General features: G+C 41.8%; 1 protein-coding gene across 1 annotated transcript in view; it reads left to right on the top strand.

Moving 5' to 3' along the window:
• The first annotated feature begins 5,658 nt into the window (after positions 1 to 5,658).
• Positions 5,659 to 23,292, top strand: part of LOC143293827 (histone deacetylase 4-like) — a 239,966-nt gene continuing 222,332 nt past the window's right edge. The window contains exon 1 of the mRNA XM_076605101.1: positions 5,659 to 6,085. The gene's annotated coding sequence lies outside the window, so the exon portion shown is untranslated. The remainder of the gene's footprint in view (positions 6,086 to 23,292) is intronic.

Raw genomic sequence — 23,292 nt, 5'->3', positions numbered from 1 at the left:
TTTGTACCGTCCCCTTATATACCACTCGATCCCAACGTCTTGAGACCTGTATCAAATATTCCTTTTGTGTCCAAACTACTCGAAAGAATTGCTTAGTCTCAGTTTTAACCCACCTTGAAAAAAAGGGACTTTGGCACATTTTTCAGTCTGCTTACAGACCCAGTCACAGTTCGGAGACAGCTTTTCTTAGAGTTTTCAATGACCTGCTTGTTGCAGGTGATTCTAATCAGATTTCTGTCTTGACGCTTCTCGATTTAAGTGCTGCTTTCGATACAATCGATCACAGTACTCTGTTAGAGCGTCTGAAGCCTTGTTTTGGTCTTCGTGCCAGTTGCATTGCTTGGTTCTTAACTTTTTGACAGTTAAACGTGACTAAATACCTACGTTGACCGAACTACGCCATTGGTCAGTTCCATACTACACACAGTTAGTAGCGGGTTACGACAATACTAGGTTCTTCCGTCCGAGCAATGCAACTGGCTCCACAGAATACGGCACTTCATTTCTTCGAGTCATATCTGACTGAAAGAAAGCAGGTTGTCACCGTCCTGGGGTATGAGCCTGATTCATCTCCTCTTTTGTACAGAGTGCCCCAGGGCTCAGTTCTGGGGCCGATTTTGTTCAATATGTACGCCCAACTTTTGTCCAAGGTGATTTCCAATCACAACATTCAGCATCATATGTTTGCTGATGACACTGAAATGTACAACTCTGGTGATCGATCTCAGTCTGACATTTTGTTTTCCACCATGCGATCCTGTATTAATGATGTGAAGGCATGGACCCTCGTAAACAAGTTACAGTTGAATGAGAATAAAACTGAAGTAATTCTTACTGACTCTTCCAACCCGTCAGAACTTCCGTCATCTCTGCTTCTTGAAGGACAGAGAAATATCCCCTTTTCCAGTAAAGCTTGTAATCTTGGCATTGTCATTGACAGTAAGCTTTCAATGAAAGATTAGGTTTAAAAAATTTGCCGAGTTGCCTATCTTGAAATCCGCAGAATAGCTTCTATCAGACCATTTTTGACTGTTGACGCATCAAAGACCCTTGTTACATCCCTTGTTATCTCACGGTTAGATTACTGCAATTCTCTGTTAGCAGGTCTCCTCCAGGTGTACGTCGAAAAAATTCAAAAAGTGATGAATTGTGCTGCCCGCGTGAGCACATCTCTCCTCTCCTTACAGAACTGCACTGGCTGCCTGTTATTTTCATAATTCAGTACAAGATTGCTACTATTTGTTATAATGTTATCTCTGGCTCTGCTCCTTACCTCCAGGAACTCCTCCAGCTCTATTTTCCGTCTCGGTCTCTGCGTTCCTCCTGTGACACTCGTATTTTTCGCATACCAAACAGGCGAAAGAAACTCCATGGGGAACGTGCTTTCTCTTTATTGGACCTGTCATCTGGAACAAATTCCCTTATTCTGTCCGACACGCTCAGTCTTTGTCCTCATTCAAATCAGCTCTCAAAACTCACCTTGTCCACAGTTGTTATGATTAGTTTTCCCGCCCTGTGCGTCTGTCTGCGATTGTTGATGGGTGGAGAGAGGAATGGGGCTGTATCGGTATGAATGCCTGGTGTGTGTGTGTGTGTGTGTGTGTGTGTGTGTGTGTGTGTGCTGTTTATTTTGTGATGCGCATAGGCAAACGAATGTTATGAAGTGTATCTGCATCAATGTATGTATGTGTAATTGTATTTGTAAACGCTCTGGGCTCTCCGGAGATAGGGCGTCCAAATATTCATTATTATTATTATCATCATCATCATCATTAAAGAATGATAAGAAGTAAAGAAATCAAAAGATATCGCCCTCTTACGTCTCCCTTAAATAGTTATAAGAGGATTCTAAAAATAAATTAAACGACGGGCCCAACAGCCGAATGTTTAAAGCGTTGGACTTTCAATCTGATGGTCCTGGGTTCAGACGCCTCAAGATGGGGATATTTTTCCGATCTCTCAGGTCAACAGATGTACAGACTTGCCAGTGCCTGTGCCCCCTTCCTGTGTATACACAGGCATAAGATCAAATGCGCACGTTAAAAACAAACAAACACGTGATTCATGTTAGCGTTCGTTGAGTAACAAGTACATATTAAATGATGATGATTGTCAGTTGTGGGTGGTGACGATGATGATATACGTACTATTAGAAAATCAAAGTAACGAGAACATGATGATGATATTAACAATAGTGATAATAAACAATGATGTATTAGAATAGCTGTAAACGCATTAATAACAACAACATGATGAAGGTGATGGTGGTGGTGCTAACACGACGGTGATAATAATCTTCCAGGAGTCAACATTTCGTGGGGGCTGCTTTCATCGTCAGACAGTTTGACAGGCTGGTGTGGCCTAAAATGCGCGCCATTCGCTGTCCGCCAGCACACGGCACGGTAATTACTTTCTAATCTTAGCGCACCCCTTTTTCCGTCCTTTTTCTTTCTTAAAAACAAAAACAAAACAAACTTTTTTTCAAACTTTCTCTCTCTTTTTATATTTATACTTTAAAAAAATATATTAACAACTCCTGCATGTAAACAACCCGAAAATAGCTTCATGCCTTCCAAGGGAGGAATAATGGCGTAAGATTGAAACTGAGGTAACGTGGGCGAAAATGGAACCAGTACGCGCGCGCGCGCGCGCACGTGTGTGTATGTGTGTGTGAGAGAGAGAGAGAGACGTGTGTGTGTGTGTTGAATCAGTTAACGTGTATGCAAAGTGCGCGTTTAGGAGTACTGTGATTCTATCTTAAAATAATCTTTAGATGTCGGCACCATAGCAGATGACGTAGCTGTTGGCACCTGACTTTGCTCAACTGTCTCCAGCCTGTCGAGTGTGTGTGTGTGTGTGTGTGTGTACGGTCAGTATATGAGGTGTGGAGGAAGGTGAGGGGCGGGGTTACCATTGGTGACAGTTTGCCTGCGGGTGTTCACGGTGGACACAGGACACGGACCCCAACACCGTCTGTACAGCTGTGACCTTTTCTTCCCGCTTCTCGGTATTAACTGTCTTCTTCATCCCACCCAATTATTTCTGCTCACCCATAGAAACCATCGGTCAAAGTATTATTTTCTTTGCTGCATGTCTGATTTTCATGAACTTAAATGTGCACTGGGTCTACTGGGTCTATTGTCATTTTACCCCAATCACCCAGAATAACATTATTGCAATGGCCTCTTTCCACTCAGTAGCTTGTATGACCAAAAGAAGCTGATATCCTTAGTGGGAAGCTGTTCGATACGCGGCAGCTATTTTCGGCCAGTCAACAGAGGATGAGATCATACCTCCCGAAGACACGACCACTAATACAACTCAGGCCCACCAAAATAGAAACATTGATTGGAGTTTTCGATCGTGCACTGAACGGCTTGTTAGCTGCCGGCTGGCTCGGCGTCTCTCGCCATGCCGCACCGCTCCTGCTTCTTTCTCTCTCTTCTGTGCCTGCCTGTCCCTCTCTTCGTCTGTCCTACTTCTTTCACTGCCTGTGTGCGAACGCGCTCTTGCGTCCGTGCGTGCATAGTGGTAAGTTTTCAGATCGGAATAACGCCTTAGCACTTTAGAGGAAAATAACAACAAAAACAACAACAAAACAAAACAAAACACAAACAAACAAAAAACACACAGAGAGAAAAAGGGCGTGTGTGTGTGTGTGTGTGTGTGTGTGTGTGTGTTTGCAACATAAAATCAGCAGCAGCGGTAACAGTAATTGTATTCGCATAGCAGTAGAACAAGTAAAAGTAAACAGAAGCAGACAAATAGTAACAGCAGGAACAAGAAATATAGCAGCATTAGTGCCCACTCGGACAAGAAGCAGCAGTGTTTGCAATGTTAATAAAGATTATCAGAAGCAGGAACATAGCAAGTTGTCAGAAGCAGGACAAGAGCAATTAAGAGATGTCCTGCTAGAACCAACAGTGGTTTTTACCATAATAAACGAATTTTCTTGAAAAATGTTTGGGAAAGCAGGCTGTCTTCCGGCGTCTCACTGTAAGCTTTAACCTAGAACAGCGCATCATAAGTCGTTTAGTAGGAGTTGAAGGAAACGCCATCAAACTATAACTGATTTCATTATCGTTTAGGAAATTTGTCAGTTCCGCGTGCATTAAGCACGGTGGCAAAACTCATTTAACAAGGAACCGATCGCATGATTTTCCCACTTCCGTGGATCGTAATTATGTGTCTCCGAATATATCTTGTTTTCATCGGCGGCAAAAACTGGCTTCAGTGGAGCTTGACAAGATGAACATTTTACATCAGGTGTTTTTTTGTGTTGTTTTCTTAATGATTCTGAATAGATTATAATTGTACTTCGTGAAATGTTGTAAAGGCTCTGATTCAGGATTGCTGTGTTACGTTCATTTCTGTTTGCTTTTGTAGCCTGTGATTATCTTGGACACTGTTTAGTGTTTTAGGTTGTTGTCTGATATGGTTGATTGTGAAAATCACTCAATACATTGAATGGAACTTGTCACAAATCATGAATTATTAATTAAGACTAAAACCAGCATTCAATGAACGCAAAACAAAAAGCAAACAAAAACACAAAAAGTACATGTCATCAAAACTAAGAACTGTTCATCTTGAACAGCGTACTTTCAGAAACAGCGGCATAAACGCACAGGTAGGAAGGCGGAGTGGAGCGCATACAGGCGTGAGAAAGGTGGAGGTGCAGTGTCTGCCGTGTGGAGGTGCAGTGTGTGGAGGTGCAGTGTGTGCCGTGTGGAGGTGCAGTGTGTGGAGGTGTAGTGTGTGCCGTGTGGAGGTGCAGTATGTGGAGGTGCAGTGTGTGCCGTGTGGAGTTCCAGTGTGTGGAGGTGCAGTGTGTGAAAGTGCAGTGTGTGCCGTGTGGAGTTCCAGTGTGTGGAGGTGCAGTGTGTGCCGTGTGGAGTTCCAGTGTGTGGAGGTGCAGTGTGTGCCGTGTGGAGTTCCAGTGTGTGGAGGTGCAGTGTGTGCCGTGTGGAGTTCCAGTGTGTGGAGGTGCAGTGTGTGCCGTGTGGAGTTCCAGTGTGTGGAGGTGCAGTGTGTGCCATGTGGAGTTCCAGTGTGTGGAGGTGCAGTGTGGAGCCGTGTGGAGGTGCAGTGTGTGGAGGTGCAGTGTGCCGTGCAGTGTGTGGAGGTGCAGTGTGTGCGGCAGTGAGGGGGCGGGGCAGCAGGCAGGCCGGAGGCCGGCAGACACAGTCAAACATCGGCTGGCTCCAGCACAGGTCTGCACGGTCGCCCACGTGTTCTGCCTCCCCGCCACATCGCTCCTGTCGGCACACCCCTTCCCCCTACCGTCTCTTCCACCCGCCCCCTCCTCCCCACCGCCCCGCACACACTAACATTTCCTGGTGTCTGTCGGCCTCTGTCCCTCATTCATATCTTCTCTGTCCGTGTATAGCGTCGCCTGGTCAGCCCGTTACTCGGACTACTGAGGGGTGTCCTTGCAGCGTGCTCACTTCAGTCTCAGTTGACTGACCCCCATTTTGCTCAACAATGATACGGTTTTCTTGTCATCCACAGTCCTGAAGACATTGTTGTGAACTCCGTGGTTTTCGGGACTTTGTTGTCGGAACGAATCATCGAAACAAGGAAGAACGGGGACATTGTGTTTCGAAAAAGAGTTATATATATATATATATATATATATATATATATATATAAAGAAAAGAAAAAAAACACACGGAACGATGTGAAAGTCGTCTGCATTTCGGGAAGGTATGGATCAAACTCACCAGGCAGGCGTTTTTCAACTGTTTACTTGTCACTCTTGTTTCCAGAACAATGTGAATTTGGTCGCATCATAGTATCGCTGACAAGTCAGACATTCACTGTGCAGTCATTTCAGTGTTTCTGTCTCTCTCTCTGTGCGCGCGCGCGCATGTGTGTGTGCCGTTGCGCGCGCGCGCGCGTGTGTGTATGTGTGCCGTTGCGTTGTGTTGTGGTTAGAGTATGAGGTGTGACGGGGCCAGCTGAAAGACTGGCACCAGAGTTCACCAGTGTTTTGCTTCATCACCTGGCAAGGCGCCTTCATGGAACAGTGGTGACAGTGGGGAACCTGGAGGCACAGGCACCTCTGCAGCACACTACACTCCAGGTGAGATGCTACACTTGTAGGGCGATATCATTGTGATATTGATCTGTAGGGTGACCACATTGTGACGTGAGACCTGTAGGGTAATCACATTATGACACGAGACCTGTAGGGTGATATCATTGTGACATAAAACCTGTAGGGTGGTATCATTATGACATAAAACCTGTAGGGTGATATCATTGTGACATAAGGCCTGTAGGGTGATATCATTGTGACATAAGACCTTTAGGGTGGTATCATTATGACATAAAACCTGTAGGGTGATATCATTGTGACATATGACCTGTAGGGTGATATCATTGTGACATAAGACCTGTAGGGTGATATCATTGTGATACAAGACCTGTAGGGTGATATCATTGTGACATAAGACCTTTAGGGTGGTATCATTATGACATAAAACCTGTAGGGTGATATCATTGTGACATATGACCTGTAGGGTGATATCACTGACATTATACCTGCAGGTTGATATCATTGTGACATAAAACCTGTAGGGTGATATCATTGACATAAAACCTGTAGGTTGACATTTTTGTGACATGAGACCTGTAGGGTGATATCATTGACATAAAACCTGTAGGTTGATATCATTGTGACATAAGATCTGTAGGGTGATATCATTTTGACATAAAACCTGTAGAGTGATATCATTTTGACATAAAACCTGTAGGATGATATCATTGTGACCTAAGACCTGCAGGGTGATATCATTGTGACACATGACCTGTAGGGTGATACCACTGTGATACAAGACCTGTACGGTGATATCATTGTGATACAAGACCTGTAGGGTGATAATATGGTGACGAAGACCTTAGGGTGAATACATTGCACTATATATATATCATAGATAAAAAGACATGTATGCCTACACATATATGATGGTAATAATTGCACTGCAAAACCCAACAAAACACAGCAAAATGACAGAAAGGAAAGATGATAGCACAGCACAACACAGCACAGCACAGCACAGCACAGCACAGCACAGCACAACACAACACGTCTTCATGCCCATGTTCTTACCATCATCACCCCCTTTCATCTGATCGACATGATTCTTCTGATCAGCATCAGTGTCACGTACATAGTGTGGGGAAAAAGTGAGGAGACTATGTAAGGGCCATCAAACTTGGAAAATTAACTCTCAACCACACCAAGCACAGACAACAGTACACACAAGTGCAGCACACACTATTGTTATTAATTGGATTATCTTAATTCTAAGCAATTTCAGACACATTCCACACCGTATACATGTACCACATACTCGCGTTCCATTTCTCACATGCGCACAACAATCACTTCGATAAACCAATCCAAGTATCAAGCCAGTTCGAATCCCACGTCAAGGAAACAGAAATCAAGCTCGCGAAGCTCACCGTGAGTGACAGCTAGCGGCTTCTGTGAGCATGCTGAAACCTCTGTCTTTGGACACATTCCCACTGAGACCTTTACAACGTACGCCCGTTGTGCGTTATACAAAACTTAAAATCTCCAGTTCTGTCAACACCAGTTACAATTATCTTCAGTATCTAAAAAAAAAAAAAAAAAATTAAAAAAATTCGAAGGTATGGCCTAGAGGGATTGCCGACAAAAGAGTCAATGAAAATGTAATGATTTTGATTCACCGCACGTTTTTCCCGATTCTGACTTGGTGAATTTTGAAATAAAACCAACCAAAAGTATAAATAATAAACTTTGAATACAATCATTGAACTCGTTTAGAAAACAAAAGTCTTCTCATGAGATCCATGGCGCCAAATATATTCTTAGTTCATTTACCGAATCAGCTGGCAACTTTCGACCTTGACAGGTGGAGACAACGACTTTCGTCAACGAACGATCTCAACACACTTGCTCAACCATCACAAAGAGAGAGAGATCTCAACTCAACTCTACAAACTGTCACAAATTCTCGTGCAGCTCGCAACTTGGTCGCTCAGTTGACATTGGCAAGAAGCGAAAGCCACACATCAAAATCAAAACTTTCTAAAACATCGCTTCTTGACAATCAGCAGTGAATGAAGACAACACATTGACGTAGATTTGCACAGCTTCAAGGTCAATATCGTCCATGAATTGCTGATTGATTGTTCTATGAAAAATGGGTGTGAATAACAAGCTTTACAATGCTCGGGGTGGGGTGGGGTGTGTATGATTCAGTGTTTGTATGTGTGCGTGACAATGTACCTACAGTTACCATTTCATGTATTCTCGTGGAGGAAAACAGATATGCTGATCGAGCTCAAACACACTATGACCATCAGAACAGGAGAGGAGGCAACTGATGTCCTGACTATCTCGGCTAGAATTTGATCATAGTGGAGAGTGTCTTGCCCACCCTCGTAATACCCCCACTTTCTCGGCCAAGAGGGTTTTAGGACAGTCGGCGTTGGGATGGTTCCCAAAGGCTGCAGCACAAAGAGCCAGCGCAATTTTGCCTCCTAGTTTGAGAGTCATAGTCCTTCACAAAAGACTAAACTGTAAATGACTCCCCATTGCAATGCAGTAACTATTGATCATACAGCTCTCACTTTGCTGTGGGCCCAGCTATAAGCTTATGTCAATTTGTGATATATACTTTTATATATATTACATTGTATTATATTATGTTATATTACATACACACACACACACACACACACACACACACACACAGGTATGTATGTATGTATATGTATATATGTATATATATATATTGAATCACTGAGATAGCGACCGAGTTATCAAGGAAAGGAAAACGGTATTCAAACTATTCCAAACGATGCCGAAATACTCTTATCATTATTTGCTGATGATGTTATTGTATTGTCTGGGATAATTTTTGGGCTTCAAAATCAACTAAATGTATGAAAACGAAAAGCAGCGCTTGATGGTCAACCTGAATAAATATATCTCATTCTTTTTTGCATGGAAGGTCACTTGTCATTTTTGTCATGGTAATGCAGCAACTCTAAACTCTTATAGGTATATTAAAAAATGAAACCAGTAGACATTTATTTTGAATGATGAATAATTTGATAAGATAACTTGTTGGGTGGCGTATTATCTGTTGCTATCACTTTTGTTCGGTTGTGTGTGTGTGTGTGTTATTTATACACATTCAAAGCAGTGCTCATATTCTTCGCGAACGCGAACGACGTCATTTTGTTTCAAGTTGTTGACCTGCCCGTTCAATCCTATATTCAATGGACAATACATGATAACATGTGATGGAAAGTTGGAGAAGGAGACCGTTAAATATTTATTCAGAGAAAGATTTGTGAATGCCTCATCACTTACTGGATTATGCCCCAAACTGCCATAAAAATATCCACAGAATCAGTCGGAATTCACAGTTAAAAATTGTAAACCATGCGAGTTAATACCCTTGAACTGATCACGATGAAACGAAAAAAATTCCAGTCTTGACTTTTCTCAAAATGAAGTCCTTTTCACTTCTTACAACGTTTAGAAGTACTTGTACTTGGCTCTACATGTTATTAGTTTAACAAAATACTAAATTTTCATATCAGCTTTAACTCTCTCCATACGAACGGCGAAAGGGACGACGTTAACCGCGTTTCACCCCAATTACCATCATCAAAATATTGCAAGAGGAAGGCTCTTATACTGAAGAGGTAAATGTTGACAAAGAATACCACAATTCTGACGACAGCAGCTAAAAGGTTGGGTCATTCAGACACCCAGTGGACATCCGAGGGGTCTGTGTAGAGGAGAAGAGAGGACTGGCCGTACTGAGTGAGTTAAAACTATAAAACTAGAGTGAACGTAAAAGAGAAATTAAATCGACTGTGTCGTACTACATTCCCGGCGGGTGTGACTAAACTTGTACATCTATCTAGATCTAGAGAAAACGGCTAAATGTTGCAGTGCGATTGCTGCGATAGCCACGTCTCCTTTACCGCGGACTTAAAAAGATTTTTTTTTTTTATTGCCCTTAAAGATTTTTTGAATGCCCAAGATACACCAGAATAATATGATTTAAACTGCGAATACCGCAATTGATTTATCGCCCTCTAAAAAAGTATGTTCAAATATTAAATTTTAGAACGTCAGTTAAGGAGCCACGATAGTGTAATGGGTAAGACAGTTTCTTCTCACCCGAACACGCGGGGTTCGAATCTGGTTAGGACTTTTTTTTCTTTTCTTTTTTAACCCGAAGCTTTATAATAACAAATACAGAACACATTTTAACGATTAGATTTTTTTTTTAAAGTGTATCACAAGTGAGTCTTGAAGGCCTTGCCTCTCTTGTTTCATTTCTTTATAATACTGTTTTCTTTATGAAAAAAAATATGTTGACGCATTTTTGCACGAAGGCCAATGACATTTGAGTGTCAAAGTGTCAGGTCTCTCTGTCTCTGTCCGTCTGTCTGTATCTCTGTGTGTGTACGTGCCGGAGTGCGGGAATGTCTGGAATTGCACAAGACAGACAGACACATAAAAAGACATGCATTCATACACAGAGTAAGAGACAGGCAGACACACAGGGAGGCAGACACAGACATGTCAGGCAGTGGCAAGTTGGCAGGAATGACCAATTATTTATAGTTTCGATCACCTGGTTCTATCCATCGTGACATCTTGGGGACCGTGTTTATACTCTGTCCAGTGCAGAAGAACGTATCCATAAACATCTCCAGCGGTCCGGACGTTGTGTTATCACCTCAGTTCAATGCAGTGCTCACACGGTGACCACAGTGACCACAGCAGCACTCTCACGGTGACCACAGTGACCACAACAGCACTCTCACGGTGACCACAGTGACCACAACAGCACTCTCACAGTGACCACAGCAGCACTTTCACGGTGACCACAACAGCACTCTCACGGTGACCACAGTGACCACAACAGCACTTTCACGGTGACCACAACAGTACTCTCACAGTGACCACAGCAGCACTTTCACGGTGACCACAACAGCACTCTCACAGTGACCACAGTGACCACAACAGCACTCTCACAGTGATCACAGTGACCACAACAGCACTCTCACGGTGACCACAGCAGCACTCTCACGGTGACCACAGCAGCACTCTCACAGTGACCACAACAGCACTCTCACAGTGATCACAACAGCACTCTCACAGTGACCACAGTGACCACAACAGCACTCTCACAGTGACCACAACAGCACTCTCACAGTGACCACAACAGCACTTTCACAGTGATCACAACAGCACTCTCACAGTGACCACAACAGCACTCTCACGGTGACCACAACAGCACTCTCACAGTGACCACAGTGACCACAACAGCACTCTCACGGTGACCACAGCAGCACTCTCACAGTGACCACAACAGCACTCTCACAGTGATCACAACAGCACTCTCACAGTGACCACAACAGCACTCTCACAGTGACCACAACAGCACTCTCACAGTGACCACAACAGCACTCTCACAGTGACCACAACAGCACTCTCACATTGACCACAGCAGCACTTTCACGGTGACCACAACAGCACTCTCACAGTGACCACAACAGCACTCTCACAGTGACCACAGCAGCACTCTCACAGTGACCACAACAGCACTCTCACAGTGATCACAACAGCACTCTCACGGTGATCACCGCAGCACTCGGTACAGACGCAGACTGAGTTGATCAGATTATGATTTAATCTGGAACAAATTCAATTAAAATTTCTATTGCAACACTTCAGTACATTAGTTCATGTGCACTGACATATAAAAAAAATCCATGAAAAATTCTCCAGAGCACAAAACAAAGTGTAGGAACCCCAGTTGAAGTGTCTTGTAAATTCCGAGGGATGGTCGCCGGTACATTTTACCCGAGACACACCACGACGCATTAGATGTATATTTACAGCTCCCACCGAGGTCACCGCACTAACTGAAGATATTGATCCTGAAATCCAGAGGTATGCTAACACACCGATGACACAAAATACAACTAGATAAGAAATAGAGAAAAGACTACATATTTGTAGAGCTGTTGATTCCTGTTGCGGTTGCTAACCAGGGGCAGACCACTCTCCTATATAAGTAATAATAAGAAATACACATTCAAGCACCAGACAATTACACGTGGGGTTACCACAAGGGTATGTAATTTCACCGATTTTATTTAATGTATTATTAGCAGATCTACCTCACAAGCTGATGATACTTGTTTATGGACGAAGACTGCAATGAAAGATAAAACGCTTACTAGGGCATTGAATTACACAAAGGGAAAACATCAGCGGGAACTTGATAAATTTAGCAACTGTATGACAGAAAATTGCTTACCGTTATCCTTAAAAAAAATTTTTTTTTAACCCAAATGTGATAATATTTGATACAGGGTCCGACCCAGAAAAGCTCCCCGTGTTTACAATAAATGGTACTATTATAAGATGTACACAAATTCTTAATTTTTTTGGTATCTATCTTTCTTCAAAACTTTCGTGGGATTATCATATCGACTATATATTAAACAAAGCAAGGAAAGATCTAAATTTCCGTAAGATCATTTGTAAACAGTACTGAGGGCAAGATACCAAAGCTTTCTCTCGCTCCTTTCCTCGTACGTTCACGCTTGACATACGCTTAAGAGGTATTTTTCAGTGCTCCACTGCATTTGTTAAAGAATCTGCAAAGCATTGATTGTAAGGCTTATAACCTCGCTCTAGGTGTGCACATTCACATATCAAATTTACGAACTTACAGAGAAGCAGCTGGGTGTTTTATCTCCTGATGAACAAAGAAAAGCCTCTGCCGCAAAATGCGTTATCAAATCTTCCGCATATGAAACCTTTTCAAAACAAGAAGTTCATTTGAGTTCACAAAAAGATTTTGCTAAAAGAGCTAAGATAATACAGTCCATTACATCCATTAATATATTTGCATCAGTTATCACTAGTGCCACGGTATCAAAAGGCAAACGGACTCCAAAAATACCTGCTTTTTCACCAGTTCCTGAATTGGATCAGTGTAAAGCTACCTTTGACATCGATTATACAAGAACCAGTCACCATTTCTGTTAAAAACTGAAGTACTCTCCCATATGGAAAACCAATATTCAAATAATCTATAAAAAAAAATTTAAAAAATGCGCAGATGGATCTGTTCTTGACAATGGTAATTCAGGAGCGGCTTTTGTAATTTCTTCATTTGGAATAGAAAAAGTATAGTATATTGGTAGACAACATTCCATTTTCACAGCTGAACTTATAGCCATACTTATGGCCTTATATTATTAAGCTATAGTTGATCACTTTTCTGCCAATGTTACATTAGCCACTGAAAAGATTTTGAATGATTATTCATTGCTTCGATTGCTTTCGGAAATTCTAAACTCCATTCCAGTTGGTATCCTCTTTCGATGTATTTTGATTAATGTCGTTATTATATTTGCATTGTTGTAAGTTAGTACTTGTTGATATTTATTTACCTATTTCCCTCCTAGAACACCTCATTTATTACACACCACCATCTCTTTAGACTTTTAATTTCTGATGATAGACTTATTTTCATTTCCTCTTAATAATAATAATAATGGTATTTATATAGCGCTGAATCTTGTGCAGAGACAAATCAAAGCGCTTTCGTACCAGTCATTCACACGCATGCATAACTCTAAAACTGTAGAAACTAAAGACAATGAAGAGGTAGGCAAGGGAGGCTATTTTTTGGAAGAGGTGGGTTTTAAGGCCAGACTTGAAAGAGCTGAGTGTGGAGACTTGGCGAAGCGAAAGAGGAAGTTCATTCCAATTTCAAGGTCCAGAGACAGAGAAAGAACGGCGGCCAACAGTCGAGTGTTTGAATCTGGGTATACGTAAACAGAGTGGATCCGAAGCCGATCGTAGTGAGCGAGATGGAGTGTAGAGGTGAAGGCAGCCGCAGAGATAGGAAGGGGCAGTTTTGTGAATACACCTATAACATAGAGTGCTGATCTTGTACTTTATTTGGTGTGAAACAGGGAGCCAGTGGAGATGTTGCAAAAGAGGAGTGATGTGCTCAGATCTTTTCTTTTGTGAGGACGAGTCGGGCAGCAGAGTTTTGTATGCGCTGAAGGGACTGAATGGATGAAGCAGGCAAACCAGACAATAGAGAGTTACAGTAGTCAAGGCGAGAGAGAATGAGAGAAACGACAAGTCTAGATGTTGCGTCAGTAGACAGATATTTCCGGACGGCACTGATGCGCCGCAATTGACAGTAGCAGGACTGACATGTCTGACTGATAAATTTTTGCATGGACAGTGTATTGTCAAGGACAACACCGAGGTTCCTGACTGACCTGGAAAGAGGGATAGATGTACTGCCAAGTTTGATTGTGTCAATTGTGATGGAAGACAGTTTTTGTTTAGTTCCTATGATCATTGCTTCAGTTTTGTCCGCGTTCAATTGTAACTTATTTCGAGTCATCCAGTTTTGAATGTCCAGGAAGCAGTTGGATGTTTCTTGCAGGAGCGACAACAATTTTTCAGGGGTATCACTCTTCTGGAGTTGAGTGTCATCAGCATAAGAATGATGACTGATATTATGGCGGTTGATGATTTCAGCGAGAGGAGCAGTGTACAGTGTGAAGAGCACTGGGCCTAAAACAGATCCCTGTGGGACTCCATGTTCGATTTTAACGGGTTCAGATTGGAAATGATCAACAATGGCAGACTGGAATCGATCAGTGAGATAAGATTTGAACCAGTTTAGAACAGTGCCGTTGATACCAAATGTAAAATGAAGACGGGAAAGAAGGATTGAATGGTCTATCGTGTCAAAGGCGGCTGACAGGTCGAGAAGAGTGAGAAGGGAATTTTTTCTTGAGTCGGACGCTATCAGTAGATTGTTCAGAATGTGGAGGAGAGTGGTTTCGGTGCTGTGGTCAGCGCGACAGGCAGACTAAAATGGGTGGATGAGATTGTTGAAACAAAGGTGGTTGTTGAGCTGCTTGAGGACAGCTTTTTCAAGGAGTTTGGACATGAATGGAAGATTAGAAACTGGTCGATAGTTTTTCAAAATGTTTGCGTCAAGGTTGGGTTTCTTCAGAAGAGGCCGGACGATTGCAGTTTTGAAAGTGGATGGAAACGTTCCAGTGAGAAGGGATGAGTTGACAATATTGGTGATTGTGGGGAGAAGCTGTGAGACACACTGGGAAAAGACCGAGGCTGGTATAGGATCGAGCTCACAGGATTTTATTGTCATTTCTTTCAGGATTTCATGAACTTCCGTTTCAGTCAATGGATTAAAGGAATGGAGAGGAGTGCCGCTGAATTGAGGATCAGGATGAGCAGGTTGGAAAGACATTTGGTCTAAGATGGTACGAATATTTTAGACTTTGTCGAAAAAGAAAGAGGAGAAGACATTGGGGAGTTCAGATAAAGTGTAGGCAGAAGGAAGAGGAGTCTTTTTTGCAGTTCCAAGAAGATTTGACATGACAGAGTAAAGAGATTTGGTGGATGTGGCATCGAGAACTTGAGAAGAAAAGAAGTTTGTCTTTGCTGATGAGATCATATGTTTGACTTTATTTATTTGTTTTCGGAATGTTTGATTGTGGACTTGCAGTTTTGTTGATCGCCATCGTCTGTCCAGTTGGCGACGTTTGCGTTATGCAAGTCGAATGTCTTGTGTGTACCATGGGGCGGAAGGTCTGTCAGGGAGCATGTGGGTAGTGGGGGGGTGCATGTTCATCCAGCAGTTGAGAGAGGACAGTGTTGTAATGTGTGGATACGTCGGTACGGGAAGAAATTTTGGAAAGGCGTTCAGCAGGTTGAGAAGAAAAAGTGTAAATGTTGATGGATTTCAGGTTGCGACGAGTAACCGATTTTTTGGTTCTGGTAGGTTTTGAAATTTTAAACAAGAATATGACAGCAGAATGGCCGGAAGAAAGTATGTCAGTTACAATCACTGACGCAACCATGGCATCAGTCACATGCGATGAGCCAGTCCAACGTATGGCCAGATCTGTGTGTTGGTTCTGTAACGAACTGAGAGAGAGAATGAGTGGACAGAGATAGACATAGGCGTTTGACATCAGTGGAAGTCTGGTCGTCGAAATGAAAATTGAAATCTTCGAGGATGATAAATTTGCCAGAACGAAGGCTTTAGTAATCCAGTAGTGTTCGGAACTCATCGTGAAACAGAGAAGACGTTAGGTTATTTTTACGACTAGGAGGAGGACGATAGAGACAACAGAAGCTGATTGAGTGACCGGGAACATTGAGAGTGACTTCTAGCATTTCGAAGGTAATACGTGGAAAGGCGTGGTTATGGGAGAAGGAAAGGGAAGACTCCAAGATGTCTCTGTAAACAGTGGCGATGCCACCTCCACGAGATAATCGAGGAAGTGACATAGTTTTGTATCCGGGGCGGGGGGGGGGGGGCGGGGGGGGGGGGGTCAGTTGTTTAAGTTTGGGTTCGTGACCTTGTGACTTTAACCAGGTTTCGGTAAGAAGTACGATATCAAAGTTATTTTCTTATACATAAACACTTTCTTACAGTAATATTCACAAGCATTTCCTCTCTTTCATCCACTACCTCTCTTTTTTCCGTCTAGTAACACTACAAGTGAACAGACATTAAACTGAAGAACACACACACACACACACACACACACACACACACACACACACACAAATTCTTTATTTCGATGATAATAGAGATGCACTGGTGTGCTTTTTTTTTTACATCCAGTCCCCGCTCTGAACAGGGTCTAGACTATACAATACTAAATAAAATGAAAGTATGGTGTTAGTAGAGATACATAACAGAGAAGAAAAAAAATTAAAAAACAACAAAAACAACACACACCCCCCCCCCCCCCCCACCGACCCCCCCTAAAAAAAAAAAAAAAAAAAAAAAAAAAAAAAAAAAAAAACCAACCCAAACAAAGAAAAAAACAACCCAACAACAACAACCCCCCCCCCAAAAAAAAAACAACAACAAAAAAACCACAAACAAACAACACACACACACACACACACACACACACACACACACGCACGCACGCACGCGCTGCATACAGGTACAAGTATGGTGTTAGTAAAATGTATAGGAAAAAAATGAACCAAATGAAGGAAACAACACACACAACACACACTGCTATACAGATCAGAGTGGGGGATGGAGGGTGAGGGTGGTTATCAGTCAACCATACACATTTGACAAACAGTATCATTAAAATGAACGATTTACATTACACATTATGGCATAAGGTGGGACAGGCAATGTTTTTTTTTTAAGGTGGTTGGGCAATGGTGTTGTTTAATTGTTTCTGGGAGTGAATTCCATAGGGTGGCGCCTGAGTAGACCAGACTGGATTTGAACAAGTCAATTCTTGGAATTGGGATATGGACTTTGGGGGGATTCCTTGAAGAATTTACAGAAAATTTGTCGGTTAATGTTGGTGGTGCATTACCTGTCATAATCTTTTGCATCATGATTCCTTTATTGTACTCTAATCTACGGATTAGTGGGATAATATTCGCTTGTTTATAGTCTGAGTCTAAAAGGGAAGTCTTTTTAAGGAGTACCAGCTTGAGCCCCCGTTTATGAAGATTCTGTAATGGTTTCATGGTGTTCGCACTTGCAGAATCCCATAGTGTTGATGCATAATCTATTGTAGACTGGATATGTGCTTGAAAAAATTATTTCCGTGAATGAAGGTCAAGGAAATGTTTGATTCTGGATATTTGATGGGTTTTCTGGGCTGTCTTTTTGCAAAGGGAATTTATGTGAGAATTCCAAGTGATTGTTGTCAATTATGATCCCCAGAACTTTGTGATCACTGACCTGTTCAATAGGTTCACCTTTAATTTGGATGGAAGGAAAATTATGTATAGTGTTTTGCCTCTTTTGTCTGGTTTTGATTAACGTACATGCATTTTGTTTTTTGTGGGTGAAGAGACATGCGGTTTAGTTCGGTCCATCTAACGAGCTCATCACTTTCTTGTAAGTCTTTTGCAAGAGCGACAATGTCAGTATGAGAAGTGTGGATTGTTGTATTATCCGCAAAAAGTTCGCAGATGGATTTGATATGGAGTGGTAGGTCGTTTAGATATATTGAGAATAGTAAAGAGCCCAGAATAGACCCCTGAGGAATGCCATAATCAAGTGTTGTTGGTGCGGAGATTGATGTACTCATTGTCACGCATTGTTGTCTGTTTGCCATATAGGATTTAAGCACACTAAGACGATTGGTTGACAGACCATATAGTTCAAGTTTTCCAAGTAAGAGGTTGTGGTCTATCACATCAAATGCTGTTTTTACCTGAATCAACGAATAAAACACCACCATATCTATTGTTATTGACGTTAGTAAGCCAGTAATCTACAACGTTTATCAGTGCTGTGTGGCATGAATGCTTTTGTCTGAAACCGGACTGAGCTGGATGTAAAAGCTCATTGACATCAAAGTGATGCGAGATATGCTTGTTTATGTGCTTTTCCAGTGGTTTTGAAAGAATAGAAATAATGGAAATTGGCCTGTAGTTTGAAGGATCAGTGGTTTCCCCTGATTTGTAAATAAGAATAACTTCCGCTTTCTTAAATGCGTTCGGAAAGTAGTTTTTGTTAATACACAGATTAAAAATGTACGTTAATGTGTCCGTGATAACTGGAGCGGCTAGTTTAAGAATTCTGCTGTCGATGCCATCCAGTCCGCGGGTTCCTGTCTGTTTTAGATGGATAAGGTAGTTATAGACTTCAAATACTGTTATGGGTGGAATATTCAATTTAATTGAAGTGTTTTTATTACGATAATACAATAGCAATTTTTCAAAGTCATTCAGTTTTGTGTAATATGTGGTAATATTTTTTTTGGCTATAGTAGAAAAGTGTGTATTTAGTTGATTCACAGAAACGTCTTTGATCACGGTTGATTTTGACGAAGATTGCTTGTTGGTGAATTGGTTAAAGTTTGCCACACTGATTTAGGGTTTTCTTTCGAGGATAATAATTCTCGGTAATATTTTCTCTTTTCTTTGCGCTTTTGCGAGTTTATTGCATTTCTCAATTTGTTCGATTCTTTGTGGTATCCCTGCTCTTTAAGATAGTCTCTAATGTAGCCTGCCTCTTTCAACTCTTTGGAACACCAAGCTGGTTTAGGGGTGTGTTTAACTCTTATTGTTTTCAATGGGACGTGTTTATTATATATTTCTGTAAAGGTTTCGATCCAGTGTTCTATTGCTAGATCGGGGTTTGTTATATCATATACCGATGAAAGTTTGGAGCTACTCACATCATTTATAAAGAGCTGCTCATAAAATTTAGAGTAGCAACGATATGTTATTGTCTTATGGCCTGATTTGGGAATTTTTACTCCCTTTTTTCCCCATGTGTCGCAAACCGGGTAGTGATCACTACAGTTGAAGATCGGAACGCAAGCTTCTAATATATTGTTCTTATTGGAAGTGTAAATGTGATCTATGAGCGTCTGTGAATTGTGCGTGACTCTGGTGGGTGTATTGATTAAATGATGCAGATTAAACAGACTTATTGTCGCGTTCCACTGTGTATTGGCTTTGGTAAGATCCGTGTTGAACTCTCCAAGTAAGATGATTTCCTTTGATTCTAACGTGGCCGCGCCCATCATTGCGGTGAAGCTATCTAACCAGTTTACCCGTTCTACCGGATTTCTATAACAGAAAGCGATTAAAATGGAAGGGGTGTTTTTCAATTTGACTTCTATCCACATAGATTCTACATCGTGCTGTTCAAGATATGATAGACGCTTAAATGTGAGGGATTCGCTGACATAGAAGAGGAGACCAGTCTCCCTGGCTTTTATAGGGTCATTACGGATAACGTTATAGCCTGGGATGTACATCTCAGCATCACTGATATGTTCCGAGAGTCTTGATTCAGAGAGACAAGTATATGAAAAGGTTTTCCATGGTTACTTAACAGATAGGTTATTTATGTAGTTTTGTTAACTGCGTGATTTATATTTAAATGTGTGATTCGAAGACCGTCTTTAGTTGGCCATACATTTTGGTTTGTGTTCATATTTTTTTGTATTCTTTGATGAATAATGAAAATAATGCCAACGGGACAGAAAAAACCCACAATGGTACAAACAAAACACAATCAGTATATTATCAGAATACAATCAGTAGTTTAACTAATTAATACAAGACATTCAATATAACAATCAACACCAGAAAAAAAAAAAAAGAAATTAAAATACGCAATGAAAAACTATGGGGTAAAAGAGAAAGAAAAACCACAATCGAAATAGTATTCAACAGTTTCACTTCAGTGTCTTACAGCACCAAGTTTGACAGGTGTTGGCAGTGTTCGGTAGTATTTCACACGTGTCCACACGGGGGGCGGGGGACGGGGGGGGCGGCGGAGAGAGTCAGATTTCAGACAATCAAGATTATGTATGCACCAAAGAGCTCGGCACTTCAAGACAAAGGTCATACACACAAATTCACGCATTCGCGCAATATTCACGCTTACACGCGATCATGCGCGGTCATATTCGCACTCTTCCTTGTACACCCATATCTACCTGCACACACACGCATACTAATACAACCTTAAGATCTAAAACATCTAATACACTGCGGTTTGCTGTGCACACAGCTGGGCCACCATGTTGAGGTAGCGCACAGCCAGAGGATGGAGTGAATCAGCAGAAGGCACACCCTGCATCATGCCCGCCGGGCATCACGATGAAAACATCTCAGAAACAGCAGAAAGCATGACCGAGAAAGAAACTTGATTATGGCTTGTTCATTGAGACACTTCAACAAGCAGAAAACAGACTAGCTGCGAAGTAATCATTAAAAGCAGACCGAGAATAGATTATGAAATAACCACTGATACAAGAGTAATTATGACAAGAGAGGCAAGGCCTTCAAGACTCACTTGTGATACACTTAAAAAGAAAAAAATCCAAGCTTTTTATGTATTGAGCATAATTTCAAAATGTAATGTTTAAGATGAGAAAGATCAGTTTAAAGCAAATTAAGTCCCCTAGCATTAATTACAGATTAATTTCCCTTTTTTACTATCTGCACCAAAACGTTTGCAAAATAAATAAAACTTCCATGCTTAGCAAAAGAAGTTCCTGTTTGAACAAAAAATTATAATAATGACAGCTCTTGTTGTTGGGTCAGAATATCATATCAAAGTGCCAAGTTTAGAGAATACAAAAAATATAAATATAACAGTAAATGCAGTTTGCATATAATTAGGCTTCATTTTTTATTTTTTTGTGCCCATCCCAGAGGTGCAATATTGTTTTAAACAAGATGACTGGAAAGAACTGAATTTTTCCTATTTTTATGCCTAATTTGGTGTCAACTGACAAAGTATTTGCAGAGAAAATTACCACGGACACACACACACACACACACACACACACACACACACACACACACACAACCGAACACCGGGTTGAAACATAGACTCACTTTGTTTACACAAGTGAGTCAAAAATGTCATTGAGAGAAAAGAGAATATGATAAAGAGACTTGCTTTGTGCACAAACACAGTTTTTCTCTCCAACCTGAGAGAAAGCAAGCGCGCGCGCGCGCGAGAAAGAGAGAGAGAGAGAGAGAGGGGACATCGGTCGAGAGGCAAAGAGTCAGAGACAAATACAGACAGACAGAAAACAATCAGAAAAACAAGAAGAAAATGGAAACTTTATTGGCGAAGACAGTGATCAGCACAACTAACGTTGTACACAGACGACTGAAAGACAGTACATGTGGGCGGCATTAGAATCAGTCACACTGTGAAGTGAACACAGGCCCTCAACACAGCGATCAGTGTCGTTGCCCCTCAAATACATGCCAAATTCTGTTGTCTGAGCATAACCATTTCACATTTAGTCATACACACGCACGTATACACATTCGTGCACGCACGCAGGCACGAACACGCCCTCCTGCACAAATACACACAGACACAGACACACACATACACACACACACACACACACACGTGCACACTCACTGAAAGAGAGACAGTCAAGAGGCAACACACACACACACACACACACACACACACGTGCATGCTCACTGAAAGAGGGAGAGTCAAGAGACAACACACACACACACACACACACACACACACGTGCATGCTCACTGAAAGAGGGAGTGTCAAAGAGACAACACACACACACACACACACACACACACAGCGAACCACAGACCTTTATGTAGCTTTTCTGTACAAGAGGGGTACCGCTTAATAGAAAAAGCATCATGGAGCAAAGTCAGTGAAGTATACCAGCAAAATGGCAAAGTTTTAAATAAAAGTATAAATAATATTCAACAACCGGAATCTATCCATCAATCAAATACATCAGTAATTTATTCAGACTAAGGCAAATTCAGGCATTATCAAACAGGATAAAGCTGAACGCTTTTATAACAAAGTTCAGCAGAGATGTTAAATGCATATGTGGAGAATCTATTTCTAGCAAACACATACTCTTTGAATGTCGGAGTCTGAAATCATTTTTACCAAACTTCTCGGAAAATTCTTTTGAATGTATTTTTGACAATTTCAAGATGTTATCTGCTATTGCAGAAGGTTTGCTGCATAGTCCAATTTGACATTAAATTTTGTTATAGTTGTTACAGTTCTTTGATGTTAGCGTTTCCTTCTATATTATGCCTATGTCTCCCCTTTTAATGTTTTATTTTTTCCAATGCTCTGTATCTTACCCCACCACACACACACACATGTGCGCACACACATCATTCTTCACCCTCTGCCCAATACCGTTCCCACCACCAAGCCCGGCCCTCCACTCCTCCCTCCCCCCCCCCCCCCCTCCCCCCCCCCCCCCCCCCCCCCCCCCCCCGTCTAATATCACTTAAAGTGGAAGACGTTAAACTGAAGACTACTACTACTACTACTACAAACACACACACACACACACACACACGTGCGCACACACTGAAAGAAAGAGAGCGTCAAGAGACAACACACACACACACACACACACACACACACACACACTGACACGTGCACGCTCACTGAAAGAGGGAGAGTCAAGAGACAACACATACACACACACACACACACACACACACACACATACCCACACACTGAAAGAGAGAGGGTGAGGAGACAAGACAGACAGGGACAGACTGGAGGAGACAGAGCTGAACAAAGTGACAATCATACTTTACCACTTTCCATCCAGCACATCTATTCTGGTCACGCTGACGTCATGGATAACTGTTTTTGATGCTGGCTGTCGGCTGTCAGTTGTGTAGGTTTTCCAATGCAG

This window comes from Babylonia areolata, chromosome 19 (assembly GCF_041734735.1).
Source record: "Babylonia areolata isolate BAREFJ2019XMU chromosome 19, ASM4173473v1, whole genome shotgun sequence".
In the NCBI taxonomy this organism is placed as follows: Eukaryota; Metazoa; Mollusca; class Gastropoda; order Neogastropoda; family Buccinidae; genus Babylonia; species Babylonia areolata.
Note: the sequence above shows the minus strand (reverse complement) of the source record. Positions and strands in the feature narration are given on the sequence as shown.